At 37.6% G+C, this 25,240-nt stretch overlaps 1 long non-coding RNA gene across 5 annotated transcripts in view; it reads right to left on the reverse strand.

The window, feature by feature from the left end:
• Positions 1-4,106: 4,106 nt before the first annotated feature.
• The window catches only part of LOC110354955 (uncharacterized), a 47,721-nt gene continuing 26,587 nt past the window's right edge, over positions 4,107-25,240 (reverse strand). Inside the window, exons 2-8 of one of the 5 annotated variants that reach the window (XR_010466330.1) lie at positions 24,373-24,485; positions 23,192-23,251; positions 15,917-16,017; positions 15,183-15,351; positions 14,978-15,039; positions 13,025-13,073; positions 4,107-7,983 (exon numbers count right to left, since the gene is read on the reverse strand). This is a non-coding gene — a long non-coding RNA (uncharacterized LOC110354955). The other 4 variants (XR_010466329.1, XR_010466325.1, XR_010466332.1 and 1 more) reach the window with 4 other exon arrangements.

Raw genomic sequence — 25,240 nt, forward strand, 5'->3', positions numbered from 1 at the left:
ATGTAGACATTAGTTGATGCTGCTATTGTGATTGTGCAGTTCAGTAAGTCAGAATATTCCATAGCTTACAAATAGAATTTCATGCTGCTTCCACCACTAATAAATACATAGCTGTTAGTTTGATCAACAAACCCAATTGTGGGCAAAATACTATAATACAGAGATGCTTGCCAAAAGCTATTTGGACACTGACCATAGTTCATGCAATTGTTCTGACATTTTCTGTTCAATGAGAATTGACACACGGTTATTAAAAACGATCAAATATTTGCCAAGAAAGAAACAGAATACACAATGCAACATTCCTCTTTGGCACGGGAGGACAGTCAAAGACAGCCCTAAAGTACTTTGTGTCTCTCTCAGACTGCACTGAAACATGTCTATACTTTGTCATGTGCCCTTTTTTAGAACATTTTCTCAGGGCATGGACTTGTGTCAATGGATGAGGGTACTAAGAATGTGTGACTCCTACTGAGCATCTTTAGAAAGAAGATGAGTTTCCAAATAAAACTTCTGAGAACTTCAGACACTCTTGTCGGGAGACCAAGCTAATGAATTAGTTTATTTTTGAATTTTATTAACCATAAATCTGAAAAGATGACAGAAGCAACATACTGATATGTCATGGTAATGAGACACGTGCATATGGAAAGATACAGTAAGTTCAGCTTTATTGGGTTCATCACCTTTCATTCCTTTTAGAATGGGTGATGAATATGAGAAAAATTATTGGAGTAGTTTGTTCCAGTAAAGCAATTCTCTTCTGCATCAAAACATATTCATGAAAGTTTAAGAACCCTTACATCTCTTTAATAAATAAGCCAATTATGTATATAATGGTACAGTAATAAAAATGCTAATTATTTAATATTGGGAAATAATAGATCTGCTTGCAGTAGCCCCATGTTAATTAGTAGTCCTTTTTTCTTTCCAATGCTGTTTTATTTTCATGAATGGTACTATGCCATTTCAATGGAGAACACTTCCTCTTTTGGATTTCATAACTCTCTAGGGCACACTAGAGAGTGAATCTGTTACGTCCAACATGTAAATATTAAGCAATCAGGAGACTCATTGAAGTTATTTTTGTTCATTTTCTTTTATTTATGTGGAGTAATTTCAGCAAAATATCCTATGGGAAGAGTGCAAAACTTTTCTGCACATTGTGTGCTAAATTAGGCGTACTTAGGAAAAACATATATGTCAGGCTCAGTCAGAGGAGAGGAGAGAGAGGAGAGGAGAGGAGAGGAGAGGAGAGGAGAGGAGAGGAGAGGAGAGGAGAGGAGAGGAGAGGAGAGGAGAGGAGAGGAGAGGAGAGGAGAGGAGAGGAGAGGAGAGGAGAGGAGAGGAGAGGAGAGGAGAGGAGAGGAGAGGAGAGGAGAGGAGAGGAGAGGAGAGGAGAGGAGAGGAGAGGAGAGGAGAGGAGAGGAGAGGAGAGGAGAGGAGAGGAGAGGGAGAGGAGAGGAAATGAAGAGAAGGGAAGGGAAGGGGAAAAGGGGAAGGGGAAAAGGGAAAACGAAAAACGGAAAACGGAAAAGGGAAAATGGAAAAGGGAAAAGGGAAAAAAGGAAAAAAAAAAAAGGAAAAAGGGGAAAAGGAAAAAGGGGAAAGGGGAAAAGAGCAAAATCAAGGGGCAAGGTAAGGCAAGGCAAGGCAATCATCATTGTATTTGGTATATATTCTCTAAGATTTTGATTACACATTAGTAAAGCTTTATAATACCTCTGTTATGTAGATATTTTTGCTGACATCTATATACCTTGTGGGTGAACTGAAGACAAAGAAATACTTAAATTATACTAGTAGTGTTGTAGGTGTCTTTATTTCCCTTTCAGTAATATAAACAGTCGTTTCCTTCATAGTGTAAACACAGCCTCTAACTCCCTCACACTTCTGGGAAACTTTCTCATAAGTTGTAAGAAATATTGAAAATTATTAGCTCTACGTCAACATCCTGGATTGCACACTAATATTTTTCTGGTCAGCTCTTCAAAAACATAAAGCAAAAATCCACCTATATTTAGTTTCAGTACTAAATGCAGTGTACATTTTTAAATTTTACATTTTGTCTTCACTTTTTTACTCTGAGAAGGGGAATAATGGTTGCAAACTGTTTTCCTCTGCTAACATCTGTTTGACCTGAAAAAGGGAGAGACAGAGAGAGGAGATGTTGGTTGAAACAGAAGAACATTTAAGAATGTAATGAAGATCTTTAATCTGAGCTGGGCATACAGCTGTAATAAATGTCTCAATGGTAGACCAAATTTGCTTGTTTCACTGTAATCTCATTGACCTTGAAAGACAAACTACATGATCTTTTCTATTGTGTAGATTCTGTCCCATTGTTTGAACTGAATAAAAGCAGCCTTTTAAAATGTAATGTCACAGTGCTATTCTCAAATGATAAATTGTAGTGTCAGTTATAATTTACTCAAAGAGAGAAAAGATAATATAATTTCAATGTTATATTACCGGGAAAACTTCCATAACAATCAAGAAAAAAAAATATATTATGAGTGACTGTTGGTGGTATTATTATTATTATTATTATTAAAGTTATTACGGTTATTATTAAGATTGCCAAACACTATCCCTTATAATACATTTTATTTTTAATATGGAAAACTTTTACTGAAAGGGCTAAAATTTGCCATACTAGATATTGGCCTTAGTACAAATGTTAAGTGTAGCCTGAGCCACATCATCCAACTGTAAGAGTGAATAAGGATAATTAATTTTTTTTTTAGGTTATGCTCATTGGACAAATGAAAGGTATTAGTGAAGCTGTCAGTGAAGGTTAGTTCTGCCACGAGGGAAGATTCACTGGATGGGGAAACTGAAAAGTGATACAGGGAAAGAGAGCTGCAGTGAATTATCTCGACCTGATGTAGCACTGGATCCCAGAGAACACTTAACAGGGACAAGAGAAAAGACACAGGGCAGAGCACAAGGAAACTTCCCAGCAAGCCCTAAGAGAGAGTCTGGGAATAGTGTAGCGTGGAGAGCACAGGAACAAGGCAGAAACAAACTGGACAAGAAGCTGGAGGCAATGGGATGGAGGTTGGATGGGCAAGGAGCTCAGGAAGAGAGCTGGGAAAGAGCTGGATGCAGCTACAGTTGGTTTTGAGTCTTCTGTTTTTCTGCCATCAGCAGAAAATCCCAAAGACAAAGTGACCCATCCTTCTATGGAGCAGCTCTGTGGAAAGTGCTGGAGTGCATTTGTGGTTTTTAGACTGTGATACCAGTATTCAATTAAGTGGAATTCCCTCTTTTTTCAGTTTGTTTAACAACAACAACAACAACAACAACAACAAAAGTAGGGAAAGGTAAAATTCATTGCTTCCTTCCATTCCTTGACACTCACTCAGGTAGTGCGTCCTTCATTCACATGTTATGGTCTATTGTATTCTTATTCTTTTATTCAGCATTCATAAATGCCATAGCATCCACAGCAATAAAACTGTGCTTCTTGTGGCTAAAGTAAACTAATTTATCCCTTCTCCCAAAGAAGTCTGATAAACTCTATGCAAAAATAAAGAAATTTAAAAGAATAGGTGGTAGGAAGCAGGTTGCCTAATATGAGAGACAGAGAGGTCAGAGTCAGTGAGAGTCAGACGAGGACTCAGAGCAGCTCAGAGGAGCAGAGGAGTCACAAAGAAGTTGAAAGGCCAGAGTATCAAAGGAAAGGCAAGGCAAAAGAATGTCCAGTTATGTGCATGAGTCATCAGAAATGGCATTTGACAGTCCATGCTCAGCACTGCCGGAAGGTATATTAGTATAAAAATGACATCATTGTGCCACTTTCTAAATCTGGAAACATGAAAATATAAATGCATCCTCATGTCCCATTAAAATCAATGGCACTAAAGAAGGATTAATGAAAGGGGAAGATTTACTAATGTATTGTGGTGAGTTAACCCTGGCTAGACGCCAAGTGCCCACCAAGGCTGCTCTGTCACTCCCCTACTCAACTGGACAGGGGAGAGAAAATACTACAAAAAGCTTGTGAGTTGAGATAAGGACACAGAGAGATAACTCACCAATCACCATCATAGGCAAAACAGACTTGGCTTGAGGAAAATTAATTTTATTTATTAACAGTCAAATCAGAGTAGGACAATGAGAAACAAAACCAAATCTTAAAATATAGCTTCCCACAGAAGCCACCCCTGCAGGCCACCCACTAACAAAACCTTGTGACACAAATCCAATACAGGTGTCTTGGTGCCTAGCTCCAACTAAGTAGGTGTTTTACTGTGCTAGACAACTTTGAGTATCTTATCCTACATGCTCTGTTTCCAAAGCAGGGAGAACCAAGGACAACCTGCAGCCTTTACAATGGATATTTTAATTGTATTTTCACATTTTCAAGCTCAAATGCCAATCATACAAATATTTGTGACATTTCAACTGACTAGGCATTTTAAAATGAAAGTATTTACATAATGGGAATGTAAATGACTTACACAAAAGGCGTTAAGCAGTTCCTTTAGAAACATTATAGCCTATTGTACAGAAGTGTACCTTTTTCAAAGTGAAATTTTAACACAATGGCTTTCAGCAGCTGCTCTCAAGCCTCTGTGGTGCATTGTATGAACTCTGCCTGCAGTACTCCATGCTTCATTTCCTCTAACTTGACATTGCATATATTTGTTGAATCATCAGTGAAAACATATCATCGTTAAAAATGTTCAGTTCTAATAGGAGTAGCAGTGAAAGGGTAAGGGCAAAAATATGTCATTTTACTCAAAAAGCAGCACGACTGTGCCCTTCAGAGAGGCCTCACAAGGAACTATGAAAATCATGCTGTTGAGAAACTGTTTGGCTTCTTTTGGATTTTCTTACTGTTTCTTTCTTTCTTCATCTGGTGGATGTTTGCATGAAAACAAGAGGTCAGGTTCTGCTTTCAAATCAGCATAAATTTGAAATTCAACAGTTACCATAAACACATAGTCGTGTAAGCCAGAGAAATCCCACACTGGCTTTCTGAGTGTATTTTATGGCAAATGACCTAGATGTTGGAACAAATTTTTACCCAAACTGCATTGCACTCAGACCTCTGGAATTAATCTGCTTCAGCTTTGTTTTTAAAATAAAACATCTCTCTTTTTTTTTTCTTTTTTTTTTTTCACTTAGGATCTAGAAGATGTCTCATTGCTTAACTGATGAACAGTACATGTTGTGCTTGGAAGTGAAGAAAATGTGTGCTGGTGCCTCTTTTTGCCCATACATTCTGTCTGAAAGTGGACAAGCCAGCTAATATATTTGTGCCTTAGTTTCCTCACCTAGGTAGGAATGCAGATTAGCTTTAACAAAGGTTTTGAGGGCCACTCAGTGACATGTTTAAAGTGCTTTGGAAGCAGCTACTGAACTGCAGAGTGTCATTCTGCAACAGCAGAATAGGTTCAGTCATTTTTTTTCAAAGCATCAGAGTAAACAATACAAGTTGGAACAATGCACTGTTTCCAGAATGTGGTTTTAAAGAATGTGTTATGAGATTATGATGTTGTTGCTATGGTTACAGACCCATCTACAAGAAGTGAATGTGCTAAACACTATTATGAAAATTAAGAAAATATTAAGCTACAGTTTAAAAAACAGGTGTGTAGGAGTCAATGTTTTTTATTTTTGTCGTTTTAATTACTCTTAGTACTTGCAAAAGCCGTGGACTGAAAGAGCTACCCAGAAAAGGGTATGATGCCTGGTTAGTGCTTAGAAGGCAGATCTCTAGTACTCTTCACCACTTCTCTGCATTTTCTCCTGAACTTATTTAATATGCAATGGAAAATCATGCTATAGGAAGAAATGTGAACACAGTGTCTTTTAATAAGAATCATTGTACTAAAGCCGGGCTCTTACATGGCAGGTGACAAAAAGCTTACTCTTTACACCCCACAGATGAGGATAAGAAGCTGTGCAAGCTCATATAGTCATGGAAAATGTGGTGTGGGTGGTATTTAATTTTCTCTTTGGACTGTGGTAGCACTTATAGCCCTTAGTCAGTATAGCAAGACCACATGATGTTGTAAGGGGAATCTAGGCTGTTAAGCAAGCAAGCTTCTCAGCCCGGGTTGCTGGTTATCCACACCTCAGGTGTTACAGGGCCTTTCCAGGCTCCTTTCCAAGTGAGTAAACTCACTCCTTCGAGGAGGAAACCAGGGCACAGTTGATGCAGTAGTTTGCTCCAGGGTTCACTCCAGGCAGAAAACATGAAATAGGTAGTGCCAAAGTGGGCTCCTTCTGTCTGGGACAGACGTCTGACATGATGCCAGCAGGCCCTGTGCCCGCAAAGACAAGCATATACCCTCAGGACAGGCTGCAGGGCAAGCAACGCATCCTTTTGGCATTGTGCTCTGGAGACACTGCTCCAGTAGGCTGCAGTACAGATTTCACTTTTTTTTTTTCAGATTATCTCACTTTATTATCACTTTGAAAACTTAAAATGTTTTAGTTATGTCTCAGGGATGCAGAGCCAGGAATAGCTTCCTGAGGCTGATGAGTTTAGTAATGTAGGTGTAGCCAAACTTCACACTAGTCTTGAACACCATCATGAATGTATTCCCTTTTATCTGAATAGCAATGTTTCAGGAAAAGATAGAGCTATTGATTATTAGTGAACCTTTAATGTTTAGTATGAGTGTTCACTTTCTGCAGTCGTAAAGGAACACACAATTTGCAATGCATATATTAAAATACATGACAGGTGGTTGTCTGTCAGAAACTTACATGTTCTCTAAGAGTTTGTACCTAAAAGAGCCGAACTTTGGGACAGACTCAACATATGGTAGTTAAAGGAAAGCTGTTTTTAAAAATTGTACTGCTATTATATCTAAATTTAATCCTAAAAAGAGAGAAAAAATATCAAAAAACAGAACCGTAATTATACTTACCAACCTACTCCATTTATCAAAGCACGTTATAAAATGAACAGAGAATTTAACTCAGGGAACCCGTACCACTCGCAATTATCAGCCCTATAAATTACATAGCCAGTGAAATGCAATGACATCCAAGACTCTGAACCATTTGATTTTCTTACATGACTGAGTGGCTACTGGGGACATTGATTACTCACCAGTGATTAATAACTAGGACAATATTGAACTCTATATATGTGGCACTGCTGACAATGGCAGAGAAATGAACCAGTGGATACTCTGGAGGTTTGTTCAGCAGCAGAAAGCTGGTGTACAGATAAGCAAATGTCTTATAAATGTGCTAATGAGTGCCTTCTAACTCCATCAACTAAAAATACTGGGACCCTTTTTTTTCTCTTTTTTTTTTGTCTCTTTAGAACATGTATCATCTCTATAAATTGAAATGCAGTGTCTTGAGTGTATTAAGAAAAATTCCTAATCTCTTCAAGACATCCTCCAAAATCTGGATTGCACCAGTATCGGGTGCCCTATATTATTTCAGTATATATTCTTTACAGGCTATTCAACTTGATGCTTTCATCATCTATCTGAACAAAGAGATTTGACAATGTTAAGAAATGAATTTCATAGATGTGTTAGGGGAAATTACCTTTTTTTTTTTTTTTTAGGATAGAAAATGCTGCCTTTGGTTATGAGGCTGATCCAAACCTGTTAGTATTCCTGTTTTCTTCCAACAGCTTTTACTCTCATCTTAGTTGTACAGTTCTGCTTTTGTTTTGTTTTTTTTTTTTTCACATACACTTCTGAACAACTTCTACATATACAATGGGAAAGAAGACAGGGAGATGGTAAGGAGAAAAAAGGCCATGCAAAGGCCTTTTCTCTCCTGTCCCTCTGAAGTGTTTTGACATGCACTTCACATGCTAAATGATCTGTAAATATCTCCAGCAATGGTGGTGGTCCTTCTTCCCATGCAGGAATGGAGATGGGCACTGAAGGGTGCGCAGGCTCTTCACCACCCAGCTCCCCTGAGTCAGCTGTCGGGTTTCAGCTGGGAGCAACTCAACAGGCAAAACCTTCCTTCTCTTCCTTCTCCTCCTCCTCCCTGTAATAAGGACACTAATTGAGAAATTAGAAGTCCATCCCTAGGCTTGTCACAACTGTGCATCATTCCAAATTTATGGTGTATATAAACTGACAAACTAGCATTGTGTTTTTACCTCAGACTTTAACCTGGTTTCTTTTTTTGCTTTTACACATAAAGATGGAGATTTTACTAGTCGCACAGACAGCCTGTGTGAAAATCTGTCTGCCAAACTAAGTGTTTTACTAAGGAGAATTTTAAAGCAAAAAGGAGACAAGAAGAGGTAGTTCAACTTAATTAATGTCAGAGTTTGTAGAATCCACTGAATGTGTAAAGCACTACATAATTGCTAGGTATTATTACTAGTCTTGAGTGAGTAATTCATGTTGAATTATCTGTTTGCCAAATGTCATCTCTCTGTTTGTGAACTGTCATTGAAAGAGCATGATTTTTTTTTCCCTGTATTTGTTTAAAACTCCTCTCCAAATAGCTTCTGTCAGTAATTCTTAGGCTGCTGCTTATTCATGAACTCATTTTAAGAGTCTGATAGTTGCAATTTGAGCTGTTTTGACTGCCTGGTTAGGTATCTGATACTTCCTTTCAGACAGTTGATGACTGTAACTTTGAACTGAGTAGTGTAGACAGTCAGCCAAGCCCGTATTAAATTTTCTTTCCATGAGGACTGGCTAATACCTGCCTTAATACAAAATGTAGCCCCATTTTAACATTTGTATTGTGGTAGCAACTAGAAGTCAATCAATTTGAGAATACATTCTTTTGAGAATGGTACAGATAGTGAGTAAATTATAGTCCCTGATCCAAATTATTTACTGTGTAGAAGAAAGAACTGATCTGTCTAACATTCTTGTCTGTAGGAGAACAAATAGAGTCTCAGTAAGGTGGTATGAAATTGCAAATGAAAGTGAAATGTTTTTGCAAGAAAGCATCCAGACCTATTTATCAAATAGCTACAGATTGCTATATTTCAGCAAAATGTCTGTACACATGAAATACGTCATAGCACATTATGCCAAGTGGTCAAAAGCACATGGAAATACATTTAAAATTTTCTGAAGGAAGGGGCATTTAAGATGTAAATCTGGAATGCCAAAGGGCTGTGCACTAATTTCTATGTCATTTGCCTAATCATATTTCAATGCTTCTCCATGCTGAGAGTACACTGAAGGTTTTATCAACTCTTACTGTCTGCAAAGCAAAAGTAGTTGAAAACTATGAAGAGGTCTAATTTTAAAAATTATTTAAGCTCTCAAGTCCCTAAAAATCCAAAAGCAATATCTCTGTGAAGTTCACGTTTATTATTAAAGAGTTTTCCTTATGAAAATAAAATTGTGTAACAGTTTGCTGATATCTAAGCAGCTAAAACACAAGGATATCATGAGACATTCAAAAGAACTGGATGCAATAGACCCCCTTCACTCCAGTTAAACTACAGTTGGTGTAGTTCAGAAAAACAAACAAACAAAACAAAATAAAAATAATAAATAATAATAATTTTTAAAAAAACAAACCAAACCAAAACAAAACCAAAAGCCACACACCCCCCACAGAAATTCTCTGCATGAGAGGGGTTCCTTTTCAAGGAAAAGAAACAAAACTGAGGGCTAAAATCACTTTGCCAGTATATTGTGACATGTCTATGGAACAGAACAGTTCAATCAGTCTCAGTGCAGTTGGAGTTGTTTCCACCTAATGTTTTTCAAAATAGTGTGCATTCTTCGTTCTTTTTAATGAATCGCTCCCTTTGAATAATTTCATTTTTCTTTCTCTTGAATTTGAATCAACAGTGTTTTTAGGAAAATGGGTGTGCTTACCTGATGTCAGAAAAGAACACCTCGTGCTCATGCAGAAGGAGCCACAGAAGGTGAAGAGAGTAACCTGTTATAATTCATCCCTGACGTTATCATGCATCATCTCTAGTAAGTATATAAATACTCTGTTCGCTGCAGTTATTTGTACAAAGGAGGTGCAGAAGGCAGAAAATCTCTTACTGTATATGACCACGAAAAAAGCAGATGCTAATATATTTGAGAACAAGGAAAAACCTACTGCTTTGATTTTACTGAGAAAGATCATTTGCAAGAGCAGCCATTTTAATGGAAGAAGTGGAAGGACTTTGTGTGTTGGTAGAACTTTTAGGTTATGGAAGAACTCCACTTTTCTGAGCACATTTTACTCACAGGCAATGGAATTTTAAGATTTCTGGAGTATTTGTGCACCTAAAAAATGACATAGACAGGACTGATATGAATTTTAGCTACTTGGACCTGATCTTGCACTCTTGGAAATGAGTGGCAAAACACCTACTGACTTCAGCGGAAATAAAACCAGAAGCCGTTGAAAACACATATTGATCCATATTTTACCCTGCTGGATGTCTCATCTTATTCCTCTTGAATAAGAATGTAAAGAAGACATTTATAAGTATTATGCCATCTGCTTGGAAGAATGAATAGATTTTTCATTTAAAAAATCCATTTCTCTTAAGTATCTGGAGTTTCAAGAAAGTGAAATAATATAAAACACCAAACTAAAAGAGTTCATGGCCCTATTCTGTCATGACTTATATCCAGTGCATATTACGTGACTTTAGTGGGGTTGCCTAGACGTAAGTTAGGATAATTATGGGGGAAAGAATCTAATTGTAGTGTACAGTGCTGGTTTAAGCTGACAGATAACAGGTTGTTATGTATAAAACATGTGTGTACATAGAGAATCAACATGTTAAATATCTTATTACATCTTGATATATAGATAGTGTTGGGAGGATGTAAATTAGAGTATCAATTATTCTGTTGTAGTGATAATGAAGCATTAGCGTCTTTATTCACATTCATCTGTATTTGTGTATTTAACAATGACTCTCCTTAGGGAAGAGACTGAATGGCTTGATGTTGACCTCCAAGCTATTGCTCCCCCTTTTAAAATTTTTTGTGTTGAAAATGCATATGTGGGAGGCAGGACAATAGTGACAGTGTAACAAACCAGAACAGAATAGTATAAGAATATGTTTTAGAGTGTTTCATTACATAAGGAAACAAGAGAAGAGGGGACATGAGGTAAAGGAAAACAAGCTATGGGAAATGACATACAGAGCAGTGTTTCAGACAGGAGAAATACCACAGAGAGCCAGGAAATTGTCATCATTTGTAACATCAGTCCCCAACACTGATTCACTGCTCCCTTTTAAAAGGTTTTCTTATGCATCTGCATTCCACAGTTATTTGTCAGTCTAACAAATACAAGAACAAAGATATAATGTCAGAAAGTATACCAAGCTCTTGCCTTCTGTATGTTGTGCTTTCACAAACTGCCAATCCGATCTACCAGTTTTCCAGCTTGAAAGATGTAGCTTATTTCAGATCTTGTAGAAGCAGATATTGCCAGTAGCAGTGAAGGGCTTGTATTGTAGCAAAAGCATGTTCAGGTTAGATAGAAGGACCAGTTTCATGCTTTCTAAAAGTTCCTTTGAAATTTGGATGACCGTTTTCCACAGATTTTAAAACCTTTCTTTTTACCTCTTATCTAAATGACTATTAAATAATGTCAATTAATCCCTCTTCATATTGTAATAAATAAATATCTCGGACAACATTTTGAAACAGCAGAAAATACTTCAAGTGCTCAGAGACATCAGGAGACAGTCTCACAAGCAACAAAGCCTAGGAGTGCAATAGTCATCTATTGGATTTATGTCACGAAAGACAGAGACCTACAAGAAAGAAGAAGGACACAAGAAGAAATATTAGCAGAGAAATTTCAAGGAGAAAAAGAAATTTTTTTCAACAAAATTAACTGATACACTGCAGGAAAAGAATATGCTGTCCACCTTGGTCAGAGACTCAGACAGGCCGAGGGAAGGGGCCACCGGGAGCCCAGTGATGTTCAGCAGGGCCAGAGGCAGAGCCCTGCCTGGGAGGATGAGCTCCAGCAGCCCCAGGCTGGTCCCTGCCTGCCTGGGGAGCAGCTCTGCCGAAAGGTCCCAGGGCCTGGTGGGCATTGAGCTGGGCACCAGCAGCAGTGCCCTGGCAGCAGAGGCGGCCGGTGGCCTCCTGGACTGTACCGATGGGGACACGGCCAGCAGCTTCTCGGAACGGAGGGATCGTCCCCTCTGCTCAGTCCAGAATGCCATGACCACTTGCAGATCCCCAGTACGAGGAAGTCATTGACAAACTGGCACAGATTCAGTGCAGTGCTGCCATGATGGGTCAGGGGCTGGAGTGCCTGCTCTGTAGGGAAAGCCTGGAAAGGGATGGCATCAGGGATCCTAACAGTTGTTGCTGTGTACTCTCCAGCCTTGAGGATAGTCAACATGCAACTAGACTCAGAACTCAACTCTGAGAAGGCTGGTCTGATCCAAAATCTGACCCTGCTTTGAGAAAGAGGTTGGACAAGATGACCTCCTGGTGTCTTTTCCAACAAGAACTATCCTTTGATCCTTTGATTTATATATCTTTCATTTGGATAATGTTAGAGAAATTCTTACTTCTAAGACTTTTAAAACATCCTTGTGTAATTTGCCCTGCACCTGGAAAACTATGTCAGAGATAATGCAATTCTTCTGACTGAACTGCATATCTAACTTTTGGGTAGTATATGCAAATTGCCAGCACTCCCTCTTTATGCTGAGCACTTTTCAGGGGATACAAAATGCCAGAGATTGTTCTGAACAATTTGGATGTGATCATCTGGTTTTGGGCAGAAGAAAGCTTGGGCACGTCAATGCAAAGGCCAGGCAGTGGACTCCGGCCTCTGCTGCAAACCAGAACAGACAGCCTCTTAGAGCCTCACAATAAGATCTCTAAAGGATCTCCTCTAGTAAAATTTGCTGCTCTCAGTTACATAGACAAAGAATTCATATCTAAATTATACTAATTTACCCAAGTTCAAGGACCTACAACCAACTTGCTGCAGTATCTCTGTTCTCTGAAGAGAGAGAGAGCTTAGGGAGGGTGATGAGGTCTATGGGGATTCTTCAAGAACTGATTTGCAACCCAGACAAACTTTGGGCATCTCCTCTGAATTCAGTCCCCTCTCAGCTTACCTGCTGCTTACAGAACATGAGGAGTCTAGCTTTACTTGGCCACAGTTGTCTGCAAGAAATAAAAACATTTTGAGTACAGTTGTAATAAAATGCTGAGGGCCTTTCTGAAGTCTGATATGGTATTGTGGAATCCATCATCACATAGAACAAAGAGATGAAGGTATGTGGTGAATTCTGACATGGATAAGGAATCCAACACCTTAGCAAATTCTGCAGAATAAGCTGAGAAAAAAACAAAACAAAACAAAACAAAACAAAACAAACAACAAACAAACAAACAAACCCAAAAACATAAAAAAATCCACTAAGGAAATAACAAGGATTTCAAGGAAAGTAGGATGTTCAAATTCCTGCCTTGCTTTTTCATTTATTTTGGAAATCAGGCCTAAGGGGTATATCAACTGAGTATTAAAGAGATGAGCACTGGGAAAGGAGACATATATCCTGGATGTATCTATCTCTTTTTTTTTTAATATTTAAATAACATTTTAGAAATAAAAATATTCAATGTGTGAAATATCTCCATCAATATGCAGAAATTACACCATAAAATGGTAATAATAAAATTTGAAACCAATTGGTGTCTCAGAATTCTTATATGACATTCAAAGAGGGAGGGTTATAATAAGCAGCAAGGTACAATGGACTATTATGTTACAGATACATTTGCTCCCTTGTGGTTTTTTTTAATATTCTTTAGCATCATTTTATCTATAATTATCAAGTGGGAGACTTCAAAGAAGTGAGTGTGTTACAGTGGATTTGTTTGGTCTTCCTTGATTATTAAAAGAAATAAAATAAGGGAAATCATGGACAGATCACTAAATGCAACAACAAAGCAATGGAAAAGATAAAGAGGAAGACATTTGTTTCAAGCAGGATTTATATTTAGTGCTGAACAGTGGGGGGCTTTCCTCTGTAGTTCTGCAGACCAGGTGACTGGAGGGAAAAAGGATTATAGGTACTTTTGCAGTGGGATACAGTATTATTTAGGTTTGAAAGTGACAAATTGTGAAACAGTGATGAAAATGAAGAGTGCTACAAATCACCGCTGTTGAACGCTTTTTGATCATAGTGAGAAGCTGACAATTGAAAAGAATCTAGCTACTTTCTAGAAATATATTGCTACAGTTTGGCTCGAAAGCTCTTTTTGTGAGTCACTCAATCTCTTCTGTAAATAGTCATTATTAGAATGGTTTGAACCAACACTGTTGATTCTGACAACCCTGAACTTTGTGAAAGTCCGTATTTGAAATCAAAACTTCTCTGCCATTTGGGATAATTTCAAATAATAAATATGTAAAGATTTCTTCATGTGTTGATGTTTTACAAATTGAGCCTTAAATTAATTAAATGTTAGCATGGTCCTTTGTAATGCACAGAAATCAAGCTACTGTGGAGTAAAACAAAACACTCACTATTATATATTTTATTTCAAACTAGTTTACTCCAAAGTAATAACATCTCTGGATAGGAACAAAACAGAAACAAATCTTAAATATTTAATTCCTAATCAGTCAATAGCAGGAAAAGCCTTCCCATAATCTGCATATTTAGACATGGGCCACAAATGGACAATATATTCATTTAAATACCTCAGAGGCTAGATTAAGATAAGGTAATGCAAAAAAAAATTTGGATTTCTGCTTAGAATCCCAAATCTGAAAGAATATAATCAGAAATAGGTAAGGCAGGAGGGGCAGTGAGGCTATTCCAAGGACCTGCTTGTTGCTCTCCAGCTCAGGCCACTCCATGTCTCAGGAGCAGTTGCCATCTCTTTCAAAAAAATTAGTGAGGGTTGATTAGTGGGTCTCCAGAATATATACCGAGCTTCTCTGCACAGTATGGGGACTTGTGTGGGTTCTCCATGTGCCCACAGCATTTCCAAGCTCCCCAGGAGAAACTGGAGACAGTGGTCTTGATGCAAACATTCTCAAGGCTTCCTTTGCTCACCTCTGTCTTCTTGGGCAGTTTTCAAGAAGGTCCAGATTGCTTCTGCACCTCTTTGGCTGTGTCTGTGAAGGTAACATAGCAAAGAAAAAGGATTTTCCCTGTATAATATCTGAAGATACACATGTACACAGAACTGTTGCCTGTAGCCATCCTCCCTACAGTCAAAGGTTACAGATGTGTTTGCATGTCCTCTCAGGGGCATTACCTGGTTCCTCTGCAGACAACATCCTCAGTGGTGCCGTTTTCTTGGCTCAAATTGCTGTATGAGACTGGCAGCCAAGATATCGGGTTGTCCTTCCCCAAGGCAGAAAGGTTGATTTGAATGTGAACAGTTAGGTAGCATGGTAATCCCAGTATGTGGTGAAAATTCAATGCTGATCCAAGTAGAAAAAGCAAGACACAAGCAAGAAGTAACACTGTTTACCATATGATCAATGGAGCCAATATATTTTTAAAAGAAGTTTATAAAATACCCCCACTCTTTACTCATTGTGTATTATGATTTTAATATATTAAAAGTTGGCACATATTTTTGATTTTTTTTTAATTAATGACCTACTGTGTATTTGGAAAAATTGTCTTTCATCTGCTCATTGACTACATAGATTTTACAAGGAGCTTCTGGATCTAGTTTGTCTACTAACATCTCCTTCAGTAATGCAAACATCCATCTTTTTGCAGTCATATTGGTGAATGAAATTATAATAGGACTGATATTGGCAAAGATATCAAAAAGAAAATACATGTGAAGCTCAGAAGTGATCATATCTGTTTAAAATAACACATCTTTAATGGGATACTTGGACAAATTGGAAACTGTGATTAATCCATTTACATTTTAGAAGTTTTCTAGTTTGCAAGAGCTTTTGAAGTACACTGCATAATTACCCTAATGATTTATTAATGGGTAAGAACAAGTACTAGAAGAGAATGTGTTACCTTTATACACAGTGATATAGCTGGATATACCATCTTTGAGGGACCCAAGTTCCCATTCAGAAGCCACTGATCTCAATCGAAGTCCAGTTTAAGAATTGTTGCTGTGAGTTGAAACGACTCTATTAGTCAGGCTGGGACTTGAGTCTAACTTGAGAGAAAAAGGTGGTTGGAATATATGGAGCAAGAGGAAATGTTACAAGGGAACAGGTGAGAAGGTTGCTGGCTCCAGTAAGTCAGAAGGATGGGCAGGTAATTGCTGCTGATGAGACACAGAGGATTTAGCATGAGGTGAGGACCATATGTTCCATCAGACTAATAACTCTACAGAATCCATGATTTTTGGACCAGGCACCTCTTCCTTTCTTAGCAAATGAGATTTTCTAATTACTCATTGGTAGATAATAATCGGGAGCAGCACAAATACTGTATATATCTTCCTTGCTTTCTTAATATTTTCTATGATATCATGCAGATAGAGATTAGAAAGGGATGAATATACAGATACAGATATAAATAGACCTGTAATCTCTACCTACCTGGGTATAGCATATCACCTACAGTAGCCATACTACAGGAAAATAAATAAATAAATAAATAAATAAAATGCTTGGCCACTGTGGCATTTCAAAGGCTTTGATTACTTTGATTTTCTTTCTGTAACTAGATTGCTGGCAATTTATTTCTATAAGCTTCTGCAGAAAAATACTCAGCTTTCTGTCAGACTGAACCTTCACTTGGTCTGAGATGCTGCAGATTTTCAAACTTTATAAAACAACTGGTAAGCAAGCTGTTCTAACCTTCCAGTTTTTTACAGTAATTTTCCCTACAACTTCAAGATTTTTCATCAAGTAGCAGAGAAAATGTCTAAACTGATTTAGCTGGATCCTGTAAATGTGCCTTCTGGATGGAAAATACCACAACCGCTGTTAGAATTATTGCTAGAGAAAAGGAGAAGGAAACTGTTTTTAGAAGCAAGTAGCCACAAGCAATGCATACCGGTCCATAACAGCAAAGAGAGGAGTGACCTTTAGAACATCACGACAGACAGAAAGGTGGCCATTCGTGGAGGCAATGGGGTTTGCCGCAGAGCACTGGGAGGTCCAGTGCTCATGACTTGAAAGGGGCAATACACCAAGAATGCTTCCAAAAACTGCAATATGATTCTACCAACTTCCAGGCATGAACTTGGATTCTGCTTACTTTAATAAATAAGAAGCTCTTGAGTCACACATTGGTGGATACTGAGAATATTCTGGAGGTATAAACTGTATATTTACCATGTCTTTACACCTTCTCTGGGCATCTGCTGGCAGCTGGGGTCAGAGAGCACAGCCCCTTGCTGAGAGCTGTTGTGGATCTCCTTACTGTCCTAGGTACTTGTCTGATTGATTTTGTAGTTTGAGCTGATAGAGGACGCAGCTTTAGAGGATGAGAGGTTAATAGATGCATAGGGGAATGGATTTTTTAACTGAGAAAAGTACAGTGTTGATTTCAAAATATTGTGACTCTTTGTACAGCCATTACGAAGCCCTCTGATTTATACGAGGTTTCCGACAGATGAAACAGCTACAGCATTGTTAGTTTGGGACTTGTGTGCTATGTGAACTGCATCACAGGATCACTCAAGGCCAAGAAGGAGCTGGTATTGCATTATCTCATATTATCAAGCAATCTAATACCAATCAAAATGATCTGTTATTGTTTCACAGTATCAAATTTTAATGAGAGTCCATAGAATCTCTTTATTGACTATTGTAAAGACAAATAATTAAATCATACTCTTCAAAATCCAAATATTAGTTGCCATCTCTCTGCATTTTCAATAGCTGCAGCAAGCTTAGAAACACACTGTAGGTGTGTTTTGATACCAAAAACCTATAATTATATATAAAGATAATAGTCTTCATGTTAGAGTGAATTCCTTTCTTATATCCTTTGCAGTCTAAGCTAGTTTCGTAATTTATCTTGTTCAATTATTCCTGAGGTCCTAATCAAGGTTATCTATCTCCTGTGATATATTGAATCATCCAGGAAATTGTCCATTGTTTAACAATTAACCAAGCTTGTTTCTGCTTCTAACAACAAACATTTAAGACTTCTGAACTGATATTTGCCTCCAAGCTTTTAAAAATGCAAATTCGTATAGCAGGTGAATTAGCTACCAGAAAACTCAGATTTCTTGCAGATATCTAGACAAAAGTGAAGAAACAACTTTCTTTCACAGGTGTTTCAAAAAAAAGTGAGGTATTGCTTAGCCTTAAGGGCTTGTCACTCTAAATCTGCTCTAAAAATGAAATAATGTTTTATTCAAAATGGAGGATTTATCAACAAACACATGGAAATTTACTGAAAGCTTCCAACTGTGGCAACTTGGCAAAGCAATACGTTTTGGCATTTTATTCTCTCTGTACATATGTTTCACTCACTTTAATGTCATTGAGAATTAGGATGCACATTTATCAAGAGAGTCTTCCACTTTAGGACTAGATTTGTCGTCCTGTATCTAACAGGTAGTCCCATTGAAGTTACTGGGTGGAATCCCAGTTCTGAAATACCTAAGAAAAGTCATTGAGCACACATTTCCAGTAAGGACTGTGAGTTAATATCACACTGTTTCCTAAGGAAAGAAAGTGTATAAGTATAGTAATCTGATATTCTGGTTTCATCTTGATTTCTTGAGCTTATTTACCTAAATTCCTTTGGAGTTTCACTTGGACAGCCCTGTATTTCTCTTTGCTGTTCCCTTAGCCCAAGTAGTTTATATGATCACTTCTCAGAACCCACTGATTACTTGGGCTTATTTTCAGTTATGAGAAGGAAGGGTGGAAAGGAAAAAAAAAGAGAGAGAGAGAGAATCACGATCTTTTTTTTCGCCCTGGTAAGTTTATAGCATTTTAATTGACCCCAAACCAGAAATCTTGACATTTGCAACTGATGTGCATATTTACTGCTCCTAACAAGCAAAAAGAATTTGTCTTTAGCATGATAATGAAAATACTAAAACAATAAAAGAATTTCTCTCCTTAGAAAATAATTTTGCTAACTTTTTTCATGAATAGGGATACTTCAGCTCTCCATATCTGAAAAGGCCAGTTTGTTCAAAGCCTGGCATATGTTACGCAGCAGCGTGAAGACTGCAAGCAGCTAAGGAGAGAAGTACTGCTTTGTTCTGTAGCAGCAGATCAGTCCTTTAAACTATACAAACTACTGGTACAGTGTGAAAGTCTCAGATCTAGGAACTGCTTAAATAAAAAATAGGTTGTTCCTGACTTTCATTCCAACAGTCATAAACAAAAATATGTATGGTGTAGATATTGTGCCATATTCTTAGTTGCTGACCACAAACGAATGTGTAGCATGCTGTTTTAAACTATCTCAAGAAAATTTAATAATCCAGCCAAAATGCATCAGTTTTTATTTGTCAGTCTCCTTTGCATCTTTATAGTAAAGAGTTCTCATAAATCTATGCTAGTAGTATTTATTATGGAAGATAACACAACGTGTAAAAACGATATTACAAGAAATTTTACGGACACCCTTTATAATGCAATGAAATATTCCGATTTTTTCAGTATCATCCATTTTAATACACCAAGTTAATAGGTGCTTTATTTTTCCCTCTCTGTTGCAAACAGGTAAATGAAAATAAGTGACTATTCACCATTACATTGTCAGGAAAAAAAAAAAAATGCACACAGTTACTACAAATGAATACTCCTTACTCTAGTCAGTGCCCTTGTACAAACTATTTCCAGTTTTACCTGTGAGTATTTTATCCATGACCTACTAAAAGTTTTTTCAATTATATAGTGGTGTGATGATCACTGGTGTGGTGATCTCTATTCTATGGAAACCACTCACATATAAACTACTTAGACTGAACCACTATGCAGGCTTGTCATTATTAACACAGCATAAAGTTTTCAGGTGAACAGTAAGTTTCATTGCTTCCATACTTTGGATTCTTCTTCCACAACGTAAAGCTGACCTAACGGGCAGAAACACTGAGTGCCTTTCTTTATTTATGATACTTCAAGGGTAGGTAGACAACAGGAACAATGATGTTAAGAACCCAGTGGACTGATATTGCAATGTACTTGTTATATAAAGGTATTGGGAATGCTGTGGTCTCAGTTCTGGTCTTTGGTATCCCCAGAGTTAAGGCGTCCTCAAAGAACCAAGAGGAGGGACTCTACATAGTAACACAATACCCATGTGAGCACAGAACATCACAAAAACATGTACAAAAATACTCCCATAGGGTAACAAATATGTACTTTTGGATTTCTACTATCATAATTTTGGTAAAACTTTTTCTGAATTGACAGAAACAAGCCTGACTTTAAGCTGCTTCTCCTTCAGATGTTACTGTAAGGTAGGATGTGACCTTTAAGGATATTTATGATGTGAACTGAACTACCTTTAAAATTATAATCCTTCAACTGCCAGCACATCCTTGCAAAGTTCAATAGATTCATAAATAATGGAAGTTAATATTCCACTACAATACTTATGTAAATTATAAAGGCAGATATATATGGGCTGGAAATAAAAACACAGCACTTTTTCCCGTTAGTATTACTTCAGGTTCAGAAGACAAAAAATTATATTAAAAATAAAACTTGTACTCCTGGTATTAGTAACTTATCTTTTTCTTTTAAGTTCATTCTTGCATCTTCCAGTGTGCTGATTTAGTTCTTTTGGCACTTACCCAAATGCAAAAGTAAAATAAAGCCTTGATACTGCAGTAACATTTCCAGCCTCCTCTTTATCTACATTGTATTGCAAATATTTATCTTTTGCTCTCATGCAGCCTCCCACTCAGAACAGTCTGCCAATCTTTTAAAAAGCTTAGGTCAGGAGATTCTTCTCAGCACAGCAAAGCTTTCTTGGAAACATAGGAAAGGTCACGCAACAATAAGTGTAGCATCAACATTTTGGCTACAGGCCTTCATACCTTAATGGTTATGACTACTGCTAGCATAATCATTGGCTCAGTAATAGATTCTTGTGGTGAGGACTGTAATTTAACCTTCCCAAATCAGTGGTGATTTTTCTAGGGGGGGCTTTGTCTCAAGTAAGATTCAAAAAGGTATTGTTTGCTTATATTAGTGAGCACATATTTACATGCTGGTTTTAGCCTTTCTTTACAGATGTGGGAACTTATGTCCAGTAAGATTAAGGTTCCCTATCAAATAGGTTATCCAGAAGTAAAAGTCTGTAACTTCTAAGCACCTGCTCTCCCTCAACTCTGTTAGGCATACTAGTTGCCAATCTGTTGCATAGAGAATGTTAAGTATTTCATAATAAGATTTAGAACAATTAGCATGCAAAAAAGCAGCAGCATGTCCAAACTCAGTACATTTAACAAGCCACAAGCTAGTGATGAGTGGTAGGAAAACAGTATTCATCAGTCTTGCCCCTTGGAGGTGCTAGGAAGTAGTTTCTTTCCTTTCAAGAACTACTTGGTTTGTGGTTTTTTTTGGTTGGTTGGTTTGGCTTTTTGGATTTTTTTGTTTGTTTTGTTTTGTCCCTGAGATGTTGCCTGAAGAGAAGCAGGCAGTTTTGGTCCACCTTTCAGACTTTTCAGATCCCACTGTGGATTTTCAAGGGAGGCTTCACTTCACAACTGTTCATCTGCAGTCTTCCAGTAGTTCACAAAGAGAGAGGAGAGTAAGGCAGTCATCTCTATCAGCAGATTCATCCAATGGTATGACAGAAGACTAAGACAGACAGAAAACATTGTCACCAGACACGTCTGTTGCATCTGGTGCAGCAGAGAATATAAACCAAAGCTGAAGGAAGGTGTTTTCTCTACCTGAGAAAAGGTTACACAGGGGTCTTGCCCAGTCAAAAGTGGACAAGTTGTATTCACCCCTACTCAGCCTTGTCCACAACATTTACTCATCCATTCTTTTACTAAGGAAGAAGCAGTAGCTGTGATTTATCCACCCCTGACTTGGAAATCAGCAGAGGTTTGATTAAGAAACATGTATATATCAAGATGGTTTCAGACTTCACTTGTCACAACAGGATCCTGCTGCACTGCCAAGAATTGTAAGCCAGTAAGTCACACTGACAACATGACTTGTCCCCAAACTCTCAAATACGTTGTGAGAACTGTTCAGCCACTTAGGATTGCCTCAGCATCTTAAATTACGGGCACTTGCATTCTCTTCAGTTGTTATCAAAATAAGTTGGAAACTTAAGCAAAAGAAAGAAAGGTCCAAAGGAGCATAAATGAACATAACTGCATTTAAGTTAGAGTAGGCAGAGGAAATTATTTAGCTTTTAATGCCTCTTTATCAGAGGGCAACAGTATTCAGACTATTTCACCAGTTGTCATAGCTAGCTTTGGTTTGAGGATGGATTGGTAAGCCTTTAGGATGTCCAAAATCTTAAGGAACTCTCTTTCAAGGACCAGCTAGAGACTTGTTTTTCTGAGCTTTTCATTTTAAAGCACTCAACATGGGTAGTTTTAACTAAGCTTGGAATAGTCTGACCATCACTCAAAAAAGCTTTTAGATAAAGGTTTCACTGCTCACTTACATTCTTGGGCACTGCCAATTTCAGACAAATCACATTTCAAAAAACCAGCCATTTCCCAGGCTAGAGTAAACCAAGTGCAATATAAAAAAATTCTTAAGCTGTAAATATCAAATTTTATACACAGCGAAAATCTCTTCTCCTTTTGACCTTTTACAGTATTTAGACAGGGACAAGAGTTCCTCCTTTAAGATTTTTCAGGAATTGCCATTGCTTTTCACCTCCCGAAGTTTAACTAGTGCCTGTTTACTGTATGTTAAAGAAATTTTCTGCTGTCTGAATCGAATCACCAATCTGGAGTCTGTTCCATGAGGACAAGTAACTAAAAATCAAAGTTTTAACATTTCCAAAAAACCTCAAGACTGGCAAAATGAGAGGGAAAAAAAAAAAAAAAGAGAGAGAGAGAGTAAAAGAAACCAAAAAACCCCACAATCTACAACTTGATACACCTGTATATTTGCCTTTTAAAGTGAATAATAAACCTGATTAGCCCTGTAATAATTTACCACATAACACTAAAACTATCAGGTTTCTGCTTTTATGCAGGGTCTATCCATCTCAGTCTCATAGCTCATATCAGAGAAGATTTACTATTCAAAGAGGTACAAAAAAAAAAAAAAAAAAAAGGCAAGCTGTAAGGTTGATTTTATGTCCATAAGGAAGAAAGGCAAAAATATGAGCAATGCAAAATATTATGAGCCTTTATTCTGAGTAGAAAATAAAGCTTACCTTTCTTTTTATTAAACTTTTCACTTCTTCCTTTACATACTAGTCACTGCTTCAAGTACTCTAAGGGCAGCAAAACAGAAAACCTCTTCAGTGCAACCATAATTTTGAAAATCTATTGGAGTTCCATTCATGCAAAATTACTAGCTATATTTCTTATTATAATATTTTCCAAGAACTGCACCAAAACAGAGATTTCTTTTTTCTCTCTTTGATGTCCTCTAGCCACTTGGACAGGAGCATATATTTTTCATTCCAATTTTTTGGGTGCTACTGACATGTTTTATTCTCACTCCTGAAAATGTAGCCTTATGTATACATCTGCATTGCTGCAGGTAATGTCCCAGAAATGCTGTCAAAGCCAAAATTGGTATCTGGCCACAGGAGGTGAGATCTAGAGTACTCCCAGGGCCAGATCTTGAGAGTGTTTTCTGTAATTATTATAGGGCAAACGCTGACATATAGAACACTCTTCAGTAATATCTAAAACAAAAAGCAGTTGCCTGCAGTGTCAAAGGGCTCTGGACCTGAAGCTGTCCCATCTGCCCTCTGAACTCTGGCTTTCTTTGTAAAAGAGCCCTAATGGCAGCTACAAAAAGACAGATAAGATTCCTGAGCCTCGGGAAAGACAAGTTTCAAGGCAAGCCTCCCAGAAAGCACTTTGGCAGGACTAATATAGGGAGAATGTCACAAGTTCAAATCATTCCACAATTTAGCCTGTTAGTAAGTGCCACAATTTTTTTCTACACTTTGTATAATACTGCCTGTCTCCATTGAACCTTGTGAGAGTTAACGATTGTAAAGCTCTTTGGAGCTTTAGAAACTTAGAAAGATTTTGAGGGGGAAAAAAAGAGAAAAAAGAAAATAAAACTTTCTCTGTGCAGAGGGAAAACTTAAAATCTTCACTCACTTTTTGAAGAGCGTCTGGATGGATGCATGTCTTGAAGCAGATGTACTGGAACAAATACATAATGACTGACTGACATTCAACCCATGACTCTTCAGTGTTAGTTAGCCTAGATTGCCTAATGCATTCACTTCACCTAACTCTGGGCATAATTGCATGAATTCTGTATGCCTTTGTTTCGCTTTTAACAGTTGTTGGTGATTTTTTTTTTCTTCCAAGTGGCCAGACTGCTATATTCACAAAGTAATTGTACAATAAAAAAAATTTATGAGCCTACCTTGCACTTCCTTCTATTGACTTCTGGATGCTTTTTTTTTCAGCTTCACTGTTTTATTAGTATCATAAATGTTCTTATTTGGTTCACCAAACTCTTCACAGCTAAAACCTAAACTGAAGCAGAGACAGTGTGAAAAGATAATTAGCTTGAACAACTTTAAATGCTTGAGTTTCCATGGGTTAAATCAGTATCTTACACACATTGTACTCATTTTTCAAATCCAAACAGCATGAACACTTTGTTAGGATTTTCTTAGGTTTTGCTTAGAGTGTCTTTAGGTATACAAGAAGGACAAAGAATAACCACAAATTAAACAGAAAAAAAATCGAGAACTGTACATGGGAAGTTTTCTCAATTTCTTGAACAATTCTTTTCTCCCTTTCTCCTCTGAAGAGGGATCAATCAGGAGCCCACTTTTGCTGACAGCTAAAACAAGGCAGAGTATTCCCTAGCACTTGCTGCTGTGCTTTAGCACAAGAAAGAGCGCCTGTTTCTTTTGTTCTTGATTACATTCATGCTGCATCATTTTCAGATGCAGCTGAACTGTCATAAAACTCTGATGCAAACCTCAGAATTGCTGTCTCGAGGTAAGCACTGAACACGTTTTACATAGAGCCTGCCCTGCATAGCGCTAATTACTCCACAATAAATGACATGTGATTTATATTCTTCTATGTACTAATCTGAGGGGAGGAGTTTAATATGGTCACTGTCCAAAATACTACAGCTCCAGAATATGCACCCGTTCATAGCTAGCAATTAGAGTGACTTAGATGCACACCTACGCGTCTTTGCTGTTTCTAATACCACATGGTATATCAAAACCTGCTTTGCAAAGTGAAAAATCACATTCAAAAGTTGCTTTGTT

The sequence above is a fragment of the Columba livia genome, chromosome 1, assembly GCF_036013475.1.
Source record: "Columba livia isolate bColLiv1 breed racing homer chromosome 1, bColLiv1.pat.W.v2, whole genome shotgun sequence".
NCBI classification, from domain to species: domain Eukaryota; kingdom Metazoa; phylum Chordata; class Aves; order Columbiformes; family Columbidae; genus Columba; species Columba livia.